This window comes from Anas platyrhynchos, chromosome 1, assembly GCF_047663525.1.
Source record: "Anas platyrhynchos isolate ZD024472 breed Pekin duck chromosome 1, IASCAAS_PekinDuck_T2T, whole genome shotgun sequence".
Taxonomy (NCBI): domain Eukaryota; kingdom Metazoa; phylum Chordata; class Aves; order Anseriformes; family Anatidae; genus Anas; species Anas platyrhynchos.
Window position 1 is genome coordinate 61608551 of NC_092587.1, and position 22335 is coordinate 61630885.

Here is a 22335-nt window from a genome sequence, read left to right on the forward strand (position 1 = left end):
TTGCTGCGAGTACGGGCAGCGTCGTGACTTGACAGGCAGTGCCTCGGTCCTGCCTCGCTGAGCTCATGTGGCTATGCATATGTGTGGCCTCGGCTTGGTTATCCTCTGTGTGCCTCAGGGCTCGTCCTTAATAGGGTGATGCTAAGCTGCCAGGTGTGTTGGGGCTTAATTCATTAACCTTCTGTCAAGTGTTTTGATATCTAGCTAGGGCAAGGGCTACAGGAACAGCAGACACCTGTGTAATGGCTGAAATAATCTTCACACGCATCCTCATATTTGGAGTCTGGATTCCATCCTCGCTTGCTTGCAGTTGTCAGTGAGTTCTGGGGGAAAAGAGCTTCTATATAAAGACAAAATGCTGCTTCAGTCAGTCTGTAGTGTTCAGGAATATTTTGTCTACAAGCTTACATCAGAGCAGATGTCCACAGGCTCTTTGGTTTACATGTAATTTAGCTGTAATTATTTAGATCTCTGAACACACAAATGGTTGTCTTTGGGAACTCTACGCATGCTGACATACCTTCTGATGACTGAAGTTCTTCCTACTCCACTTGTCAGCTTTGGTTGAAAGTTACCCAAACTTGTAGCACTCTTGGCAGAAAGAAACATGTGCAAGTACTTCCAGCTGCTTTAGTGCAAAGTCCAACAGCTTAGCTTGGATAGTCTTCTCTGACAATTTCAGCTAAGCTCCTGGACTTTGCATCGAAGTGGCTGTGTGCTCACATGCTCTGCTCTATCTGCAAAGTGCTAGAGGTAGTAATGAGGAGTAATATTATTATCCTGCTTCAGCCACTTGTTAATGATCACGTAGCTCTTTCTTTGTAATAAAGTTGAATGCTACATTGACGTGTTCTTATTTCCTCTCAGCTTTGAAGGCCTCCAAAATGTTTCAGTAGGAGATTTGGATTCCTGCTACAGCTCTTACAGGAATTACATATATGCATACCTAGAGAAATTGCTGCATGCTCGTTGGTAATGGATTCTTCTGTGTTTGTTGCTCACACAAAGAGTCTGGCAGTAGTCATCTTGAGTCAGTTTATATCCACAAGGTTGTTGCAATACTAGTTAATAAGACGGTTTGTTTGAACGTTCTGACCCTTCCCAAATGGCTCTGCAGCTGATACAGCAAATGGATCACTCTTCATCTACTTCAGTATGAAGTCAAATATGGAAAGTTGTTTGAGCCAGGGTGGTGGATGCTGTAGTGAAGATAAAGGGCATCTTCTGCCTGTGCTAATAAGTTAGAAACCTTTAAAAGGGAAATTTGGTTTAAGGTTAAATGATTACAATAAAAAACGCCTACAGTCCTTGAAACTTACATTTTGGAATGGTTTCTAATGTAGAAGGTGAATAAACTATGGGAATTTCTTTGTGGTCAAATCTCATTCATTCTTTTCCCTCACTTGCAAATAAGTCCTTTTTCCTCAGCTGTTAAGCATCCTACTTTCCAGTAAAACAAGAAATATAATGTTTTATTTTTCAGGCGCTATGTTTTCCTGACAGATGGTGGACAGGTAAACCTTTAGTGTGATTTCTTGTGGAAACTTAAAGAGCAAATTTTGGCTGACCTCATTCCTTGCTAATGGTTTGTTAATCTTTTTTTGGTCAATTTCTCATAAGTTTCACAGGGCAGTTGTTTCCAAAGGTGTTTTTTTTTTTTTTTTTTTTTTTTTATGAAACTGAATGAAGTAAAGGGAGATCCTGTAGGGAGGAAAAGAGTGCAAGGGTGACAAAAGGGAGTTAAGGGAGTACAGGAAAACTCTAGAAGCCTTCTGACTGTAAGAAAAGCGTCAGTTATTTCACCTTAGTTCCTAAATTAATGAACTATGTGAGGTCAAATCATGCTTTGATAGCTACAGTTCTCAGAAAAATATCTTCTCCATTCTGTGTGTTCTCTTTTTGAGTGTCTTGCTTAGCAGTTATGTAGCTTCTTCCTGCTGCTTTCCTGTTTTAAGTATGATTTAATGTTTTGGAATTTTGCTAGAATTATAAGCTTTGTAGTGGTAGAATTTCCTCTCCCAGCAATGTGGGAGGCAGTCTTACATCTTACAGTCTTTACCTTCCTAAATTTCTAACTTTCCTATCTGTTTTCCTGGACCTTTAGACTTCCAACTTTTTTTTTAAGTTCTTGTTCTAGTGTTATTTTCCCATTACTTGAATGGATACAAAACAGCTTAGAATTGTGTGGTTTTGCTGCCAATTACATCATAAAGTTTTTTGACCTTTGATTTTGTTCAGTATCTGAGTGGCAGGTCTTGAAGTGGTAACCAAATGACCACTTGTGATTTAAAAATAATAGTATAAAAGGGCGTCATCAGTGAGGTTTTGAGGGTTGAACTCCTAATAATCATGTATTTTCTTCACTTGTGTGTTTTAAGCTACAAAGGTTTTGTATTTGGAATTATTAGCATTTCTTTTATTTCATCTCAGGTATGATTAGTAGGTATGGAGAAAACCGTAATCATTCAGATTCAGACATAAGTGAAACTCAAGATATGATGTGAAAACCTTTATTTTCAGTGGCATGGTTTGTTCTCTAGAGAAATTTTCTGTGACTTCAATGGTTCTTAGACAAGCAAAGGGTACAGAGGCAAAAGGAAGAGTCTCCATTTTCATTTTATGTGTTGTTTTTTTGTTGTTTTTTTTTTTTTTTTTTCTGTGTGAAGAGATCTTGTGTTCTCTTAAGGATATTTTCTTCAGAAAGAACATGTTCTCACAAACAGTAGTTCTCATGGACGACGATGAAACAGGCAAATGCCACCTAATATTTCCTTGTAACTTTGCAAAGAAGTTCTTAGTGGTTCCTATCTGTGTGTTTTGGAAGACAGCTTGCTTCTACTTGATAAAAATATGAAAGATGATTTGTATGGTTTTAAGAGTTCTGTGAGACTTCATTCTTTTATGTAGGAAATATTAGTCTCATCGTTTCTAAACTTGTAATCATGTTAACTTTTTATGGTAAATGTTAATTTCTACTGAAGTACAGCAGTTAGTGTGTTATGCTAGCTGATAAGTATAATGTCATCTATGTTTATGATGACTAGATTAAAAAGTATTTTTTACTGTTTGCTTTCTTTGATGTCTTCCTTCTGAATATAGCCAGCATATGTTGCCTTCAGAAGTATCTTTGTAGGGCTAGAATTGAAGGAATTCTGCGCTCTTCCCACATACATCCACTCAAATTTTTAAAATTCCACAAGAAAGCAGAAGCTTTCATATGAACAGATGAATCAAATGTGCACTCAAATGGGTGAGGAGGACCCACGCAGATTAGAGAAATTTGATTCCCTCAGGGGAGGGAACAGAGGGTAAAAAAGTACCGGTTAGAAGAAGAGCAGTCTATATTAAGCCTGCAGAACTTTTTATCGTGAGTGGTATTTGCGCTTTTCCCTTTCTTTATTCTCCTTCCCCATTAAAATGAAGTAAGTTATATAATTGCTTAAAAAGACTCCTCTTTTAACATGTACCTGTAAGTTTTCCAATTAGCAATAAGACTTCTCAGACTAAGTAGAATTTTCTCAAGATAAACTTGTATTTAGAAGAAAGAGGCTACAATAAATGTTGTTTTCCTGGAGTAATTTCACTTTCCATGGCTTACCTGAGAATTCCTCAATTCACAAGCTGCTGTAATCCCCTACATTGTTGCTTCTTAAACATAGCACTGCTTACAGATGAATTTGACCAATCAACTAACCTAATACTATAAGAAGATAGGACAGTCCCGGACTGGAAGTACCAGATTTTTGCTGCTAAGAGTACAGGGAGGTTGAAATGGCAGTAGGCTGAGAGTAGAATGTGTTTGGAAAACACATGCTATGCTATGCTGGCCTAGTGGGCATTTCTGATGGGGAGTCTTCACTTTAACTTCTTAAAGAAAAGAGAGAAAAAAAAAAAAAGCTAGGAGACCCTCAATAATTCAAATGGTTGGAAAACAGAGCAACCACCTATACATCCTTCACAAAGTTGTTATGCTATAAAAATTCTTGCACTTTGGGATATAAAGATGTTTGATTGGATATTTTGTGAGAAATGGAGAGAAGTTGACTGCTGCAAAATTAACTGGAAACACTAAAGCAAAAAAAACATAGTTCAGAAATTAGAAATACTCTTTTGTAAAAAGGACAGCAGTCAGAGGTATATTTAAAGTCTGAGTGTTGTGGAGGGGCAAGAGAAGAGGCTTAAATATGTCTGGAAGAAAAATGATTAGCAAGGAGAAATAGTTTTTTTTTAACTTTTGATGAGTAGCTTCTATTCTTTTGAGTGTCAGTTGGTATTTCTACTCCTTCAGGAGCGAACTAAATGAAAACAAACACTTAAATAGCCACTACACATGGGTGGATTACTTCAATTTGTTTAACCCTATTGCTAATGCACTGAAATCTACCTTAGTTGAATATATACAGAATGCTAAAGTGTACTTTGTTATTATGGCTATATTGACAGCCAGTTTGTATCTAGTATGGAAACAGTTGCTTGGCTTGAAAGTCTTGCTGTTTTAGAGTGAAGTGTAAATGCTCTGCAATACTTGAGCAAGAACGCATCAGGACTAGCACTGACCTGAAGCTGCTGGTCTGGGGCTATCCCCTGTAGAGCTGTTCAGATGCTTCTGTGATGTAGCTCCCCAGTGTTGTGCTAATACTTGCACTGTGTGGGTTTGTCTCTGTGGAGTATGCTAGGCCTTCTGTTCGTTTTCTCATGATTACTTTTGAGTGTGCTGGAGTGTGATCACTTAAGATAGTGTAACTAAGCAGTAAAACAAAACTGAAATTCGGTGTTCAGTTTGCTTTGTCAATTTGAATATAATAATCTAAATCTTTCATTAGTGAAACAAGACCATCATGCACTACTGAATGGTATAGAAGAGAGGCTGTTAGCAGGCTGCATGTTCGTGATAGTTCTTAACTAAATTGCCATGAATATACTAGAACAATTTTCTGAAATACATAGCGTGGCTGCTACTTTTTGGTAGTGAGTACAGTGAGATGTATGAGGTCAATGAAAACACCGTCCCTGGGTGGCTGATTAGCATCCCCAGTGGGATTCAAAAGAGTCTGAAGACATGTGACATGTCACAAATATTATTGGTTCATGCATTGGTTCTTTAAGTACTTGTATAGGAACATCAAGGAGTAACAAACTCACCTGGTACAAAGTGCATCTGTTTAGGAACGTGTGCAGTGGGCTTTGGTTGCAAACTGATTTTCAAACTGGTCAATTTTTGAATGTCTAGTTCTTAATTCTTTTGGGCTACAGGTCAGAATCGTAGAATATCTCAAGTTGGAAGGGACCTATAAGGATCATTGAGTCCAACTGGTCAGCGCTTACTGTTCATGTGTAGGAAACAGTTCTGGAGAACTAGCATTAAGATATCTGAAGTTTAGCAAAAGGGACGTTTTTGAAGTTGAATGTGTTGTCCCCACTGAATCTTACCAATTAAGATAACATTAAAAGGAAAAATAGGACAAGTATGAGGAAAGTCATACCGACTTAACAGAGAGTGAATCAGCCAAGAATAATATTTTCCAGGGGAAAATAGGGTCTATTAAAATATAAACTTGGCATTGTAGTGGAATGTATGACTCACTGACAGGATGGATGTCCCAGAATTCTCTGATCTGTCCATTTCATGAAGATATGGGTATAACTGATTCTGAAGCAATTTTCACCTGAAATATAAATGGAGATTTTAAGAATCTTAACATGTCTGGAACAGCTAATTATAGCGGTATCATTGATGTCAGGGCCTGTGATTGTTCTGTTCAATCAGCTGGGTTCTGCACCCTGAAGCTCTTGGTCACTTTAAGAGATTGCCAAAGTACGTGACCTATGTAAGAGTGTTTTTTCCCTGCACAAATTAAAAAATTCAGCTCTTTCTCATTTGTTTGTGTGGGCTATTATTATGTTGATGTGCTCATCCTGTATCTAATTGCTCTTTGAAAAAAAAAAAAAAAAGACATCAAGACCAGTTTTTAATAAAGCATTGAATTTAAATGTTTGCTGCTGGAAATTTTTGTTAATATATTCAATTCCACAAATGAAAGAAAATTGCCTCTGCTGTGGATAAAATATCTTTTGTCTGAGGTAGTCTCTAGCACATATATCACTAACTACAACACTATAAATTAGGAATATGTTATGAATAACAACCAGAGAATTCTGTGGTGTTCAGAAAATATTTACTTCTGGTACCACTGTATTTCTTCTTATCCTTCCTCATTCTAAGCCCATTTTTCCCTCCTCTATTCTTTTTTTTTCCCCTTTAAATCCATGTTTTTCAAGCCTAGGTCTTGTACTCTGATTTTGTTAGTTGTTGACTGCAACAGGAGGGCATATGGAAGATGAGCTAAGCTTTCTTAAAACCAAAGAGAAGAGTTTTGCAGTGGTCTGTATTATGTCTGCATTTGGAAGAATGGGTGGAAAGTTGTGTTAGCTGTGAAGGTTAGGCACTTGAATGTTGACTTGGATACCATGGAATTGGTGAGTCATGCAAGGCTCATGAGTAAAAATACTGAATGAGTAGAGCTTGTAGTAGTGTCAGAAAGCATAGGTAAGGAATCAGGACGTGAAGGTCAAATAAACTACCCAAGTTTAAGGAGAACGTACTGGACTCATAAATACAGGCTTTGCAAGTACAAGAATTCTTATGAGACTAAAAGTCTCTGTAAAGATGCATATAAAAGTCAGAAGAGAAAGTGGAGGAAAGATAAAGAAAGCGGGGGGATGTATCAAATTATATTGCTTAAGTCGCATATTTATTTCTGTATGTGTCCCTGTGTTCTTAACATTTATGTTTTTTAATATTATGCTCGTTTCAGCTTCTGGATATGTGCCCAGACAGAAGTGTGAACGAAGTTACTTTTGCCTAATCTGCACACTTCCAAAGTTGAAGGTTTATATTAAGTTGTTCTTAACTTATCTTATTCTCCTAGCAAGAACTTTATCTGGGACATTATTTTTACCTGCCAACACCTTTCTGTGGAAAGAGGTAGTTGTTGCTTGGATATGAAGATCTGTTACTAAGACAAAAGTGTTAACTGGAATTAAGTGCCAATAAGTGATCAGCTAGTTATATAATGATTGTTTTTCTTCAAACTGCTGCTTCAGCAGTTTTAACTAATTATTTTTTTTCTCCCTTAGCTTGTGAGGATGGGCAGGTACAAATTAGCACAGCTCGTATTGAAGAGTTTGCAATTATTGCATGCTTGAGATGCTAGTAGTGGCTGAAGCCGATGCTAAAGCCTGTGTTGACTGCAGCCACCAATGGTAAATTCTGCAATCATACGGCAGAGAGGAGAGGGAAACAATGGTTTCCTTTCAGTGTTTAGCGGATTATTCTGGGGTGCTGTTCCATGCAGTGAAGGTCTGTAGCTCTCTGACTTGGAAAGTAATCAGTATTAATGAGTCCTGTTGAACAAGGTACTGTTCTTGTTCAATTGTTGGTTAGATTGGAAGGTACTTGTGTTTTCTTGTTGGATTTTTTTCCTTAAAAAAAGTTTGTTCTGAAAGCAGCTGACCTCCTGATGAGGTAGAGCAGGAGGGGAAAGAGAAACATTATATTGTAAATTCACTATTATAATGTATATGCACTTGAATGTGACTTTAAATTAGTTCATGGGACTTGGATTTTAGTACTTTTTGACGCTTTGGCTGCTTTTATGGTCTTTGTGTTCTTTTATTAGTGTTTTATAGTTTGATGCAGATGTATAGTACGACACGGGTCATTGCATTTCTCTGAGTAAAGTATTTTTGTAGCTGCAACAAGAATTATAGTACAGTCTAGCTTTTTGTCTTTGCTTATATACATTTGCTGCAGCTTTTAGTGGTTACAGGCCAAAAGGGAAATGGTGAAATCATTTTACTTAGCCTCCAGCTACACTTTGAAAATCAAATAGAGTAATTGCATGGAGTGGCTAATAAGCTGAACAGACCAAAACATCAGTAGAAAGGTTTTCTGGAGATTTGCCTGTCATACTTCCAGATGAAGTTCAAAGAATATTCAGATGTGTATCTAATTACAGAGTCAGTATATAAAACAGAATCGTGTGCTCAAAGTTTCTTATGAGCTGAGATAAAGTCTTTATAATTATTGTTGAATGACTGATACTTTGTTTGCTCAAACTCCAGTAATTTATGAAGATTTTTTTTAACACACTTGTGGCCTATAAATTAGTGATTAGCTTCAGGGAGGAAAGTTGAGCTAGAAGGCCATTTGAGACAAAAGAGAGAGCTGTCTATAGAACAGTTATCATCAGCATCTCTCTTCTAAACGGATTTCTTAACAATGCGATGAATATAAATACTGTAATACTGTAGGCAGCAAGTGTTTAAAAAAGGTATTTGTTCAAAAGCACTTCCAATACTCAATTCAGGTAATGTAATTAGGAGGAGGAAGTTTCAAGTCCTATTTACCAAAAAAAAAAAAAAAAAAAAAAAAGGAAGGGGAGGGGGCGTGGGCCAGGAGAGTTCCTTCCTGTGAAGTGAGATCTGCATTTCTGTTTGAGCACACCCTGTATAAAGAATTTTGCAGGATCCTTCATATTCAAGTAAGGCTTGGGATTATCGCTTCCTTGGATTCTTAACTTTTCAATACCTTCAATAGTATTACCTATCTCTTTAGGTAAGGAAGAGCTGTTATCATGGCTTACAAAAAAAAAAAAAATTTAGATTTGACCTGTAGTAAAGCATTATTTATGTTAGCTAAATTTACCTTGGGCATAGCAGCTCAACAAACAGTATATACACTTACGTTCAAGGTTTTTATTTTAGGAAACCTAATTCATGAAAAAGATCAAAGGTTTCTTTAACAAGTGTAATATCTCTATTGGTATATTTTAATAAAAAAAAAAACAAACATTGCCATAAAGTTTAATACCCCAAGTATAAGTGGTTTACAAAGGCATTCTGTGAATGTTATACACGTTTTCATGCTGCATAGCATGTATTTCATGGATTTATGGTTCAGCATTTATTTCATGCACTTAAAAATAGCTTTTCTGATCAAATTTTTACTTCCATTGCATTGTGTTTTTTCATGATTTCATTTCATGAATTATTTAACCAAAAGTCAGTGTTAATTATCAGAGCTTTTGAAACTCTATTATTAATACTGCTTTTTATATTTTATGTATTTTTATACATTTCTGTATGAAGGCAATGTAAACTCAACATGTAGGCATTATTTTTCTCTGCTAATGAGATACAAATACTTGTAAATAAGCTAAGCTAAACTTTGTTGCTTTGGGTTTGACAGAACATTTGATCTCGCTTTGGACATATCCTTTGTTTATATTCTGGAGAAGGAAGTCATGCATTTGATGTCTAGCCCCAATTATAAAGATTAAATTTGGTACCTTTTAAACTACAGCAATTAATTCTGGAAGATGTACTTGTTTCCCCACTTAGCCTGTCATATCTTCATGGTGGAGTATGACCTTAACTTTGAGAACTCAGGATTGTTGTCATGTTCTTTTTTCTTAAATTATTGATAGTAGGTTTTAGATCAGACAGAAATCAAAATACTAAGCTGGCATCAATGGAACCTGAAACTCAGTAGCTGGCCACCCCTACTGTTCTACAAGGAAAACGGTAATTTCCTTTGCATTCTTTGGACAACATCATCAAAAACTTAAATACAGATGCTGATGTTGGTGCTCGTACAACAACTGAAAATGGTTTAATTCAGGGGTAGAAACTAAGTGGAAATTGGATAATTGCTTTTAGACTTTCATGACCTGGTTAACTTCTAGAGCAATGGTCTAATGATGGAAACTTCTTGAATGCTCTTATTGAATCTCTAAATGGTTTTATATTTTAACTTTGTGGTATCAGGAAAGGAGGTGAAGCATGTTATGCTGTTTTTTATCTGTCCAAGCTTGCTTTCAGAATACCATGACTAGATGATCTGATGTATTAAGCTTGAGTTAAAGTCATGTGAAACTACGTAACTGGGTATTTTGTAGGAGATTGTTCTGATTTGATAATGTCATCCTTTGTCAATCTGATAGTATAGTAGTGAATTACCTGCTTTCTGATTCAAATGTGGTTCCTGTCTTCTGTTTAGCAATCACCCTGGCACCCATGTGAGCTGGAATATTTTTCTTCTTGATACACCATTGAAATGGTAAATCTTCCAAATCAGATCAAAGTGCAGCAGTGTTAAAATATGGACTCCGGCCAATCACTTCTGGAGGGGAAAAAAAATATTTTTTTTTAAGGCCAGCTCAGCATTGCCTGTGAAAATGGACACTGCACTGTATTCCATGGATGCATAATTAACACATCTTTTCAGAGCAGACACTGGTTTTATGCCAAGTGAAGGCATACGGTGATAAGTTTTGGTTGTAATACCTTACAGATTGTTAAATGTTTTTATTTTGAGTTGTGTTCCCTGTATTCCAAATCAGGTCTGATAGAAAAGCCCTGGTTCTGTAACTAAAGCACTTTAATTTTAATTCCAAATTCTAACAATTTTTCTAAGCAAAGAAAAAGACTTACTCAGTCATTCGTAGTTCATAGTTCTTTTCTATGGTTGGCATCCTGTAGACCTCTGCACCAAATCTTTTGTTAGGAGCAATAATACCTCTGTCTGCAGCAGCTTGTTCTGTCAGGATTAGTTGCTGCCATTACCCAGAGCTGTTACCTAACTAAAAGACAAGTACTTTTGGACAAAAAGTTTTAATAGGAATTCATAAAAGCTAAGAGTATGCAAAACTTTCCCTTATATTCTTGTTTCATCTTGCTTACTAATGCAAATATTGAGTAGTTTCCACTGTTTTTAACTCAAGTCCTAAACAGTTAAGGATTGAGGGGAGAGCAACTACTTTCAACAATGCAAATAGCTGATACACATCTACAAGGCTGGGATTGTAGCACATTTCTAGAAGCTCTTACTAGAAAACAGTAGGTTCATTTTTGTTCTGCAGAACAACTCTTTTATCAGGTTTGTTTGTCTTTAAAAATGCTGATAAAACAACAAATACAGATGGCTCAGTAGAGCAGTTTGTTTCTGGAGTTGTCATTTTGACTGAGAGAAAGAGCTCCAGATTGCATTTGAATAAAGTGGATAAGCTAGATATTTGTTTACCACTAACAAAACCTGAAAAGTAGATTAGTATACAACCTTTTTGTTGCCTTAATCAAAAATAAATGGAAGAGTGCTTATAAAAGCGTCACTGAGTATTTTAAATACCATATAAAGATAGGCCAAGTCCAGCATCATGTTCAGAATTCATTTTCTTAACTTGTGTGGACCAAGTATTGGTTGTGCCATCAGCAGCTGAGGCATCTATTAAATCAGAACTACATACATCAGTGATAAAGTAGATACCTGTTCTAAACATTTGGACATCTACATTTGTTTGCTCTGGTCGTAGCACTTGCGGCAAAATGTCTACAGGAGAGCAGCTACCTCTCTTGATAAACCAGTGACTTTTATAGGGAACGTTATGCTGAAATTCTTTGAGTTGCAGTTTTCAGCTTGTTAAATACTGAAGCACAGATGGATGTTGTAAGGAAAACTAATAGGGAAAAAAAAGACTGGGTTAGATCCAGAGCAGCAATGAAAACTTCACTTGCTACTGATGTCTGCAGTTTCTTCCACAGATTTAACTTTCTGTATTTAAAAAGTCCACTTCTGAATACCTATTAACAGAATTTCGCTTTTTGATAATTTTCTATGGGTTTTTGTGGAGACGCTTTTGCTGTTTATGTTGGTAAGATGCAAAAGATGGAGGTAAAGACGGTTTGTCCTAGATATTCCCCAAAGTGAACAGGGAAGTAAAACAGCAGCTGGGAGAGAATTACTTGTTGTTCCAGGTTATGACATTTTGAAGCAGAGAAATGAAAAATACAGCAGTAGCAAAAAGGCATTTTAAAATCTCCTATCATGAACACGAAGATTACCAGTAGAAAGGCTTAGCTAATGCATCTGCTTCCAGTCTTTAAACAAAACAACAACAAGCTTCTAGATCTTAAATTCTCTGAGTGGAAGCCAGTATCCCACACAATAAATCTAGGTCACTTGCTTCTGTCTGACCACAGTTGTGTGTGGACCACTGCGACCACAACTGGAAAACTACTGGAATGATCAGCATTTGCTTAACCACTGAGCAGAAGCAGAAGTCTTCCTGTTGCAGGCTGAATGAGACAAGATTACATTAATTTATTTAGTGGACTGAAAATAGGTAATTTCTGAAGATATGAACATGTTAATGAAAATTTGGATCCTACACAAAATTGTTGCAGTTGCCATGGTAAACTGCCTACTTGCAGTTCCAATGAGTTGATTCCTTAGCCTTGGCAGGAACTTAATACTGGTTTTTAACTGAAGAAGTCTGCTTTAAAATCATAAACAAATCACAACACTTACTGTTTTTTACCCCTTCCCTTTTTCTCAAACTTTGAATTATCTGTTACTTAAATATTCACTATTTCTACTCTTAGGCTAAATATTGGCCGGAGCAACAAGGTTATTTTTCCTTGTGAACCAGAAGATAGAGATAAGAAAACTTGAGACTCGGTAATTTTGTTGAGTAGAATATAGGAAACTAGTTCCTCTTTAGGCCTTCTCTTTTGATAAGCTGTTTGCTATGTAGTTTTTGAACACAAGTCTGAGTGAATATGGGGACTTCATATCTTTTTGTCTGCTCTGCCCAGTTCTTAGTTCTACAATCCCAAAGTCATTGTATGTCAAGATTTTCTCTTATGGAATAAATGTATAAAAGTTTAAACAATATTCTGCACTGACTTGTGTTATGAGCTGGTTGTTTTATTTTTCTTTCTAATAACAGTTGACAAGCTTGTGGAAACTGCATTAGGGTATGATTGTGATGAAATATAGAGCAGCTTACGAAATAGTTCTTGTCTGAAGTGCTAGACTAGTGATTCAGTTAGCTTCAGGCTTCTATTAGGACAGCTGATGTGAGGATATGCTTGCTGTAGCAATTCTGAACAGAGTTTCAGTAATAGATGCAGATATGCAACCTCTCTGCTTTACCCAGCAGAAACTGCTTCAGCCTCGTACTCCATTCCAGTTACTATGACAAAATCTCTAGAGAAAATGGTATAAACAGCTCAGGAGAAGAGACTAATTTGTTGTCCCTGCTGCTTCAAAGTGTTTTGAGGCAGGAAGTCATTTTAATTATAACACTTGAAAACTAGAAATAAGGCTTTGGGAAAAAGTCATTAGTCCTAAGTTATTGAATTCATTTTAAGGGTATTTCTATTGGTGATCTCCAAGGACCTCTGAAAGTGCTTGTGGATTTTGGCCAAATCGGTTTATATCGTGGCAGGAATGAAAATTGCTGTTTTAGACTATTCTGTAAGAGGAAAACATTCAGTTGAACTGCAGTGCTACTTGCAAAAACTTGAATGTTGTAGGGTCGCTGAACTGAAGGCCTACAACACAGACCAGGTGAATATTTTATATAGTGTAGTGAGCTCTGTACTTGATCTGGTGAGATCTGGTATTCTGTAAAAAAAAAAAAAAAAAAAAAAAGGCGAAGAAGCCTGACAGCATTATAGAAATATGCATTTTGGAACAATAGATGTCTGCAAATGCAGCTTTGAGTTGAGGTTAGCAGCATGTGAATCAGCTCAGTGGCAGTCATTAGGTGAGAACAAGGGTTACAAAATGGAAGGCCTCTCTCATGAGGGAGCCTGAAAGAAGAGCTTTCTCCATGTGGTTACGTGAGGAATCGGGGCTTTCTGTATGTAAGCCCCAGGAATGCTTCAGTAGTGAGGAAACTGAGGTAGTAGCTCTTGAGTTTTCAGTGATAAACCTCAGATTTTATGCTGGTAAATGGTAAAAGTGAATCCTCTTTGTTTGAATTCAGTGTTGAGTTTTAGTTTTGAATCTTTAGAGGAAGTTAATTGAAAACCAGGGTATTTGAGGCTTGCGTTCTGTGCTTAAGCAACTGAAAGCTGGAGGAAGTCATTAGAGAAGAGCTATAAAACTTTATTCCAGTCAAACAAGATGAGACTTCTGTTTTTGGTGGTGTTTGAGTATAGATGAGGCAATACTGCAGCCTGCACAAGTACAGAAGGTTAACATGCTTCAGGGGCCTTTCTTTGCATTCTGAGACCAACTGGTGACAGCATGAGAAACATTGAGTTGAGAGAGCCCTTTCCAGGGCTGTTACTTAGAAACAGCAAACACCTCTCTGGTCGGATAGTTGGAGGAATCTGTAACAGATAAGAGTTACATAGAAGGTGAAAATGAAATGGTCTACTGGAAGGAATGCAGAAACATTGCACAAATGTGCGGGGGGTGGAGGTATGAAAACTGAAGTTCAGCTGTAGTTGAAACTATCAAGGAGTTTGAAGGGCACTAGTAGTATATCGATAACAAAAGGAAGATGTGGACCTACAGCTTAGTGGGGCCGAAAGCCTAGCAATAAAATACTAGAATGTGTTCAGAGGCAAGCGTTTGGGGGAAGTTTGTCTTTTTGTACCAAGGGACAGAGAAGGTTGAGTAGAGGTGCACACAAAGTGTGAGAGATAACAGTTCAGCTGAGATGTGAAAAATTCCTGTTAGGTATAAGGGGAAAAATAGTTCAATATGAAGATGATCAAGCCCTGGAAAGGGCTGTGTAGAGAGCTTGTGGAATTCTTTATCCTCAGGGAGATGCATGGGTCTCAGCTGGGCAGTGTCCTGAGCAACCTGATCCTATTGGACCGATTTTGAGAAGATGTTGGATTAGATAACTCCCTGAGTTCTATTTCGGCCTTAAATAGTCTGTGATTCAATGAGTTAGTAAACTCACAAGCGTGTAATATTGAACTGTCCTTATATTTTTAGATTATTAGTCATGTCTCAGGAAGCGTGGTGTTTGAGTTTCCTCTCACTACCTCAAGTATTTATGACCTGTGGGTTAGTATAGCATCTTATGTTTTTAAGGGTAAAGCACGTAGAATAAGGACAAAAGCTTTTGCTTCACTTAATGATGTTTTTGAACTCATAGTGACTTCAGAACTTGTAGGATGATTGAAGAAAAAAAAAAGAATTTTTTTGGAGTTGTATTTGCCTTATACTTTGCCTTCTCCTTGAAGACCTTTAATCAAGGGGTTGACATCTGTGTTGCTGGAGAGGAAACTTTTGGATTAAATCAGTCACAGCTGAAAAATAACAGCAGTAAACATTTGAAAATACTATGAACATACAACTGAAATACAGGTTAGGCAGTGAACTTTGGCTTAAATTCTTAAAATACAGTTATGTTCTAAATAGAATTACAAAGATAGCTAAATGTATTTTTTATCTTCAGAGTAATGTGGGGATATTTTTTCAAAAAAGCCTTTTCCTATATGAATGAATTTGGGGGGGAAAAAAGTTATACTGGGGAATGAGTCAGTTTACACCCCGTTATTCAAACTTTGAGGAAAAGGAAGGAGAGTAGTGGAGGAAGATGAATACACAGGAGTTACCTCATTGTGAGAAAGCAAGACTGTCAGCTAAACTCTGAAAATATGGCTAATGGTTTTTTTCCAAGGTTTGGTTTGTAGAAACTTATTTTCCCTTCAGAAGATTGAGGACTGTGTCACTATTACGTGTTTTTAAAGCTTATGTTATCTATATTCTACCTAAAAGCATAAAACTTAGTCTTTCAGGCAATGGGTTAGGTGTGACTTCTGGTTGTAAGGAAAGACACTTCACTCATTGGATACCAGCGTAACTTCTTTTGATGTGAAATGTGTCTTCAGATTGTATTCAAGAGCATAAATTACAGTTTAGTTCTGTTAGTTCCATTTTACAAAGTGTAAGTGAAATTGGGACACCTGACCATGGTATTCTTATTTAGAAGAGGATTTCTGGATTCAAAATATCACAAAATAAGAAGGATTTTACCTTTCAGTTAGAGGTCACCTCCATCACTTTTATTGGGAGTGTTAGAGCTTATTTAGTTACCTGATAGGAGTTTTCTTTAAAGACATATCATGAAGAACATAAAAAGCAGATGCTGTATGAAAACTCTCCAGTTTTCAATTTATTTTTTTTCCTGCATAAAATTTCTGGATGATTTTGTTTGTTGACACTATGCACTTGAAATTGCAAAATCTCACTAACATTGCATAAAGGAATGTTACATGTGATCCTTCCAATAATGTCACACACAACGATGTGGCAAGGGAACAAAAATGTAAAATATCCACATTTTTCTGTTCTCTTTTAGTATTTGCCTGTTGTTCCTACACCTGGAGAAAATAAATATTCAATAAATATTCAAAGCTTGAGATGCTGTTTTTCATAAATTGAAATCTAAATATGTTTTGCTACAGATATGTACAGTGAGATTGTTTTTGAAATGTTTGAAATTAAAAAAAAAATAAATCTAGTCAATGGAACAAAGGCCTGTGGGAAAGATAGAAAAATATCACATGCTTGAAAGTAGTGTTTGCAATATTCAATAAGATTTTTTTCTAAATTTCATCTAGAGGATTTAAACTTCTCTTTGAAGTTATTGCTTTATATAAAACGTCAGTTATCTAACACTCTTAAGTATGGCCATCCTTTGTATGCAAAGAGATTGGGGTAATGAAATGGCTTGTATAGTCCATCTTTTACAAGGATAATCGAGTCTGGCATTACTCAGCAGTGCATTACCTGTAGGGTGCTTTCCTGTATTTAAAGGACATCTGAGTGCGTGGAATCAGGTTTTCTTCATTAAAATTTCAAGGAAGGGAATGTGTGAAGTGGGGAGACAGTTATTTCTGCACGGTAGGGTAAGTACAGATGGGGATATGGAGTTGTTTCTAAATCTGAAAGAGCATTTTAATGCCATCAGAATTGCAGATACTGCTCTACTAATCCAGTTAACCTATGCAACAGGATTTAATGAGGTCACCAGTTTCAGTTTCTATTCCCGTAAAAGAACTGCAGTGTAAATCCAAGCGACTTATTTCTGTTGTGTTCAAGTGCCAAGTGGTGAATCAGATAAAGAAACAGATTCATTTGGAAAGATGAAATGATAAAGTTAATTCTAAGATTGATTAGTTGCTACACTGGATTCATTCTTCAGCTACTAATTTTGATGCAGGAGTGGAAAGCATCAAACTGTGACAACAAGTAGTGGTACTGTAACTGTTACACAAGAAGAAATGAGTGCTAAACTAATTGATGAGCTGAGATATTAAGAGCATGGCAGTAATGTTCTAGAGCAAAATTACTGGCAAACCACAATGCCCACATGAATAGCTGGTTCAGCCTCAGCTGGAGTGCCACTGCAAAGTAAGCCTGTGGTTGAAGCATTTGGAGTATGCTGTAGGGATGCTTGAGTGGCACTAGATAAATTTGTTCTAGCTGAGCTGGCCTTAGGTATTGATGCTTTTGAAGCTGACAGGAACTGGGACAGGAGGGAGTTAGTGGGCAGAGCTAGATCAAGGGAGGTGTGGGAATGCAGTCTGTGTATCAGAGCCTACAGAAAATGTAAGGGCTGTTCTAGAGGGTAGCGTCAGTTTGTGGTTAAATAATTTGCCTGGAAAATAACGAGCATTAGAATATAATTTATGACTAAACTTGCTCATTTGTTGTTTCAATGAGCTAATGCCATAATATTCATTAGAGGCAGGCAGTGAAATTTAAGTCATTATTATCACTTGGACTGCAAAAGCATAAAGAAACTTAGCAGAACTTATTCAAGGCAGCTGCTAAGGTGCAGACCCTTGCAGGTTATTCTGAAACATCCAGCAGGTATGATAGGAGAGCAGTGTGGTTGTACAGTGTACTCATCTCTGAAGTCTTAAATACAAAGAGTATGAAAAGTAGAAGTATGGGTGTTGAAACCCAAGAATAATGCAGAAGCTTTCCCAGGGTATGCAGGGATGGAACTAGAAAAGCCAAAGCTTCGCTGCACTTAAAGTGGAAAGGGGCATGAGACAGCCAGGGCTTTTGTGTAAGTACATGTATAGTGGCAAGAAAAGATGGAACAAGGAATGTGCTGGCTTGCAGATGACCTAGTTATGATATGATATGGGGGGGGATGGGGGAAATAAGAAAAAAGCTTAGATATTCCATGCAGTTCTTGCCTCTTTCTTTATAAGTAAGCTCTGCTGTCAGGCCTTGTGGGCTCCTATACCTAGCTTGGAGTCTGGGTTAGAAGCAGTCTTCTCTGTTTTGGTTAGAGTTAGGGATCACTTAAACTGGGCATCTACAAATCCGTGTGACTGACTGGTGGTGTGCAACCAGAAGCACTGACATCATTGAGGCCTTTTTGTCATCTTTCAACCGTGACCTGTCAGTCATGGCAAGGAATGATGCATTTTGTATGTTCCCATGCAAAAAAAAAAAAAAAGCATGTCATACTTATTTCCCAAAAGGGCAAGAAAGGAAGGCTGGTCAACCTCACTTCAGTCCTTGGTAAGTCTGTGTAGCACATCCTCCTGGATGGCTTTTTCAGACCCATTATAGTGGTTAGGAGCAGCCAGTACAGATTAACAAGGCCAAAACATGCCTGACCAACCTGATTGCTTTCTGTAATTTTTCTGATTTTTTTTTTTGTCATTCTTGATGGACATAGGGGAGGCTTCATTTGTATAAAATACAAAACTTTCACTATAGATAATTAAGCACTGGAACAGGGGTTTCAACCAATATCCTATGGATTTTAAGGCCTAACTAGACAGAGGTTTGGCAGCCTGGTTTTAATTCAGTGTGGACCCTACTTTAAGCAGGAATCTAGACAGGGACCTGAGTTCATTTCAACCTAAATGGTTCTGTCACTCTGGTTCAAGGGCTGCTGTACTTTTTGGGGGTTGGTCCGGAGTCTGATGCTATGTGATATTTTCATCAATGACTGAAATGATGGAATGAAACGCCACTTGGGTCAGCAGATGACACCAGACTGAGGGGGAATTGGCTGATAACATGGGAAGTACAGATGCTGTTCAAAGGCAACCTCAAGAAGTTAGAGGAACATGTTGACAAAGCCTCAGATTTTAGCAAAGAGAAATACAGAGCCATTCTCTAGGAATGGAATAACTTTCATGTGCTAGTGCAAGTTTAGGATTAATTCACTCAGAAACAGCTTCCCAGGAAGAACACAGGCTGCATGCACTAAGTTTGCAGTGTGCCCTTTCATTGTTGAAGGCCACCTGCACACTGTACTGAGTAACAAGTCCAGTGCGTTTGAGAGAAGAGTCCAGCAAGTTTGACAGAAGCAGTTGTTTCCTTCTTGTCAGCACCTCTGAGCCCACATCTGGAGTAGTGTGTTCAGCATGGTGTTCTTTGCAAGAGACACAAACTGGAGTGAGGACAGAGAAGAGCCATGTATTGGTGTTGAAGGGGGGTTGGATTTTATGATATGAGGACAGCATTTCTTTAGCTTTAAGGGATGTTAGAAAATGGATTAATATCAGCTTTCTAGTATTAAATGGCAGGGATATAAAGAAGATGGAACTTGGCTCAGAGGTGCTCAGCTATGGGACAGGATGCAGTGGTCACAAAAGAAATTGATTGGACACAAGGGAGAAGATCCTTCACAGCAGCAGTGGTTAAGCACTGGAAAAGGTGGTGTAAAAGTCTCGAGTGCTTTTGTGTTTCAGCATTGAAGTGAACCAGGCCCCAAGCAATCTGATTAAACTTAAAGGATAGTTCTGCTTGGAGCAGGAAGGTTGTACTAAACGATCTCCTATGATCGCTGCTGACCTTACTTTTCCTGTGATTCTATTCTGTTACTTCTGACATCTAAGACTGTCATTCAATATCTTGCACTAAACTGAGATTTTGCATTAAGCATGTTTCCTGAGTCCTTTGATAGAGGTTAGTGGGAGAACTAAGTTCAAGAGTAATTTGGACAGTACTCAATAAATTAGTTTGAACAGATCTTTGAGGATTTGATTCCACCATTACAGGAAGTTAACGTGATACTTGCTTTCATGATGAACCCTACTGTAAGCTATTTCAAAAGCAGAGAAGACTTTTTAAGTGTTAAGAACTGAGCTTTGAATTTTTATTTTCCTGTATTTTATTGAATGTTGGTAGATAGATTTCAATTAAAGCTGTTACTTAGTCTTTCTAAATGAATATTCTGTAGTTATAAGTGTATGTGAGTTTTCTAAGTAGGAGGTAAGATGACTGTGTTGTAAACATCTCTTATTCTGTCTTGTGTAGTAACTGGAGATTCACAGAGAGGCTTTTCTTAACCTGTAATCAGATTTTAGTAGAAGGGATTAAAGTAGATACCTGTTAACTGCTGGTTCTCATGTTTCATGTGTTGAACCAGTTTTTAATGTTAGTAAGTAGTTGGTGCCTTAGGTCTTTGATCAGCAAAGAAAAACATTATTGATGTGGCTTACGCCAGACTTAATCTCAAACGTCTGACTAAGTGAACTCAATGTATTCTGGGAAGTTATTAAAAGAAGTGATTGTTTCCCTTTGCAAGGGCACATTCCTTTCCCCAAATTTGCACAAGCATTTGCACAATTGTCAGTGAATTTGTAGGTCCACTACAGAAAGTGGAAATAATTTTCCTTCAGGAGCAGTGTGGCCTTTGAGGGAAGGTATATTTTATTTTGAAGTCACTATGGCTCTTTTTCATTTTGATTTGTGTCCTTCAAAGTACCCTTATAACTATTAATCTTGTTTCTGCTGTGTTAAGAGTCCAGAAGATGACAAAAATAATCTTATAAAGCTTCCTGCGAGAGCTGTTGGGATGCTTTTTGGCTAACATACATAAGAGATTACTTTCTGTGCTATTTCCAGTCTTGGCCTGTTAGCAGGGCTTGGCTGAGCTCTTCATCTCATTCTGTTGACATAATTAGCCATGTCTTCACCAGAGCTGCCTTAGAGAGGAGACCCAAGTCTTGACCTTACACTCCAACTTTCTTCATACCCTATGAAGATGTGAATTGGGATTTGGAGCTTGTTGCTATAGCTACAATACATAATTTCTTTGCAGTTATGAATATTTGAATTTTCTAGTACCCATTCATGCAATTTGTAGACAATACTGTATAGATAAAACATGTTAGCTGTGCAAAATATGGTCTGTCATGGCTGACCTCTCTGAAACTGAGAACCCATCTCCCTACAAGTCAACATCTCTACCTGGCTTACTAACCAGGATATTTCAAATGGAAGAAGAAGAAAATTCAATGTGGAGTGCTCATCGACTGAAGACAAAAATCAATACTCACAGGGCTGTATGTTTGAAGTTTAAAGGAGAACAGCATCTTGTTTAGATGATCTTTGACAACATTATCTAGGATGTTAGATATGTTCCACATCACTGTCTAGCCAAGTAAAAAGCTTATTGTTGCAGCTGTGGTGACTGCTGTCTTTGGCAGCAGCCTACTGCCAGTTTGAATCATGAGGGTTCAAGCAGTCTTTTGATGTTCCCATTTTATTGGTGATCTTATATGAAACTTACATGTGCAGACCTATTTAAGCACATAAATGTCAGCTGGTGTACATTAAGGTGGAAACTTTATATCTTTAATTGAAATTCTGTTAAAAGCCATCATTTCCATGCCTAAAGGCACTTTCTCTGCGAAAGTGGAACTATAATGATATTTTTGAGTTTTCTAACAGTTGGTCTTTAATCCTAATAATTCTTGGGGGGTAAGGTTAACGTTTTTTTTTTATTTAGCCTGTAAAACTTTCATTGGAATGGTTTAATCACCTCCTGAAAGAGTTCACTTATTGTTTCCATGTGTATGGATAGAACTCTAGACCAGTTGTATCCACAGTGTTTTGATTATGCACTCCACAGTGTTTTGATTATGCACCCCATCAGTGGAAAAAAATAAATAAATAAAATTGAACAAACACCACTAAGAGATTATAAGTTATATAAATGTACTACTTTTTTATTTATAAGTTATATACATGTACTACTGTGCTAATATATTATGCATGTAAGACCCAAAATAGAAATTAAAGGATGCGATAAGGATGAAATAAACAGTTTTTACACCTCAGTTATGGTGCAAAAAATGTCCTCCCCCCCCCCCCCATTAGATTATCTTGCACACCCCTCCAGGCATGTGCGCCCCGCTTCAGAGACTGTTGCTCTGTATCAATTGTGTGCTTTCTGATGTTCACATTCTATTAGCTGGGAATGCAGTATAAGCAGGTGATCTAAAAGCCAGAAATAAATTACCTAAGAAGAGTCCTGCAATTTTTGACGTTATAAACTGCATTTAGAACTACTAAATTTAAAACTACTTGTTACAGGATTTGATCCTTGTGTGTGAAGTGGATTGATTTGTTTTGTTTTTCTTTCCTACTTCTATATGTCTTAGACTAGGGATGGGGAAGGCCAAATGAAGCTTAATAATATCCAGTGAGCTTTTCACAGTATGGTGGCTTTTCACAAAGATGAGAAAAAAAAAAAGGATATT

At 37.2% G+C, this 22335-nt stretch overlaps 1 protein-coding gene across 1 annotated transcript in view; it reads left to right on the forward strand.

Moving 5' to 3' along the window:
* MTPN (myotrophin) overlaps window positions 1–22335 on the forward strand; it is a 41936-nt gene that overhangs the window by 660 nt on the left and 18941 nt on the right. The gene's annotated exons all lie outside the window — the stretch shown is intronic.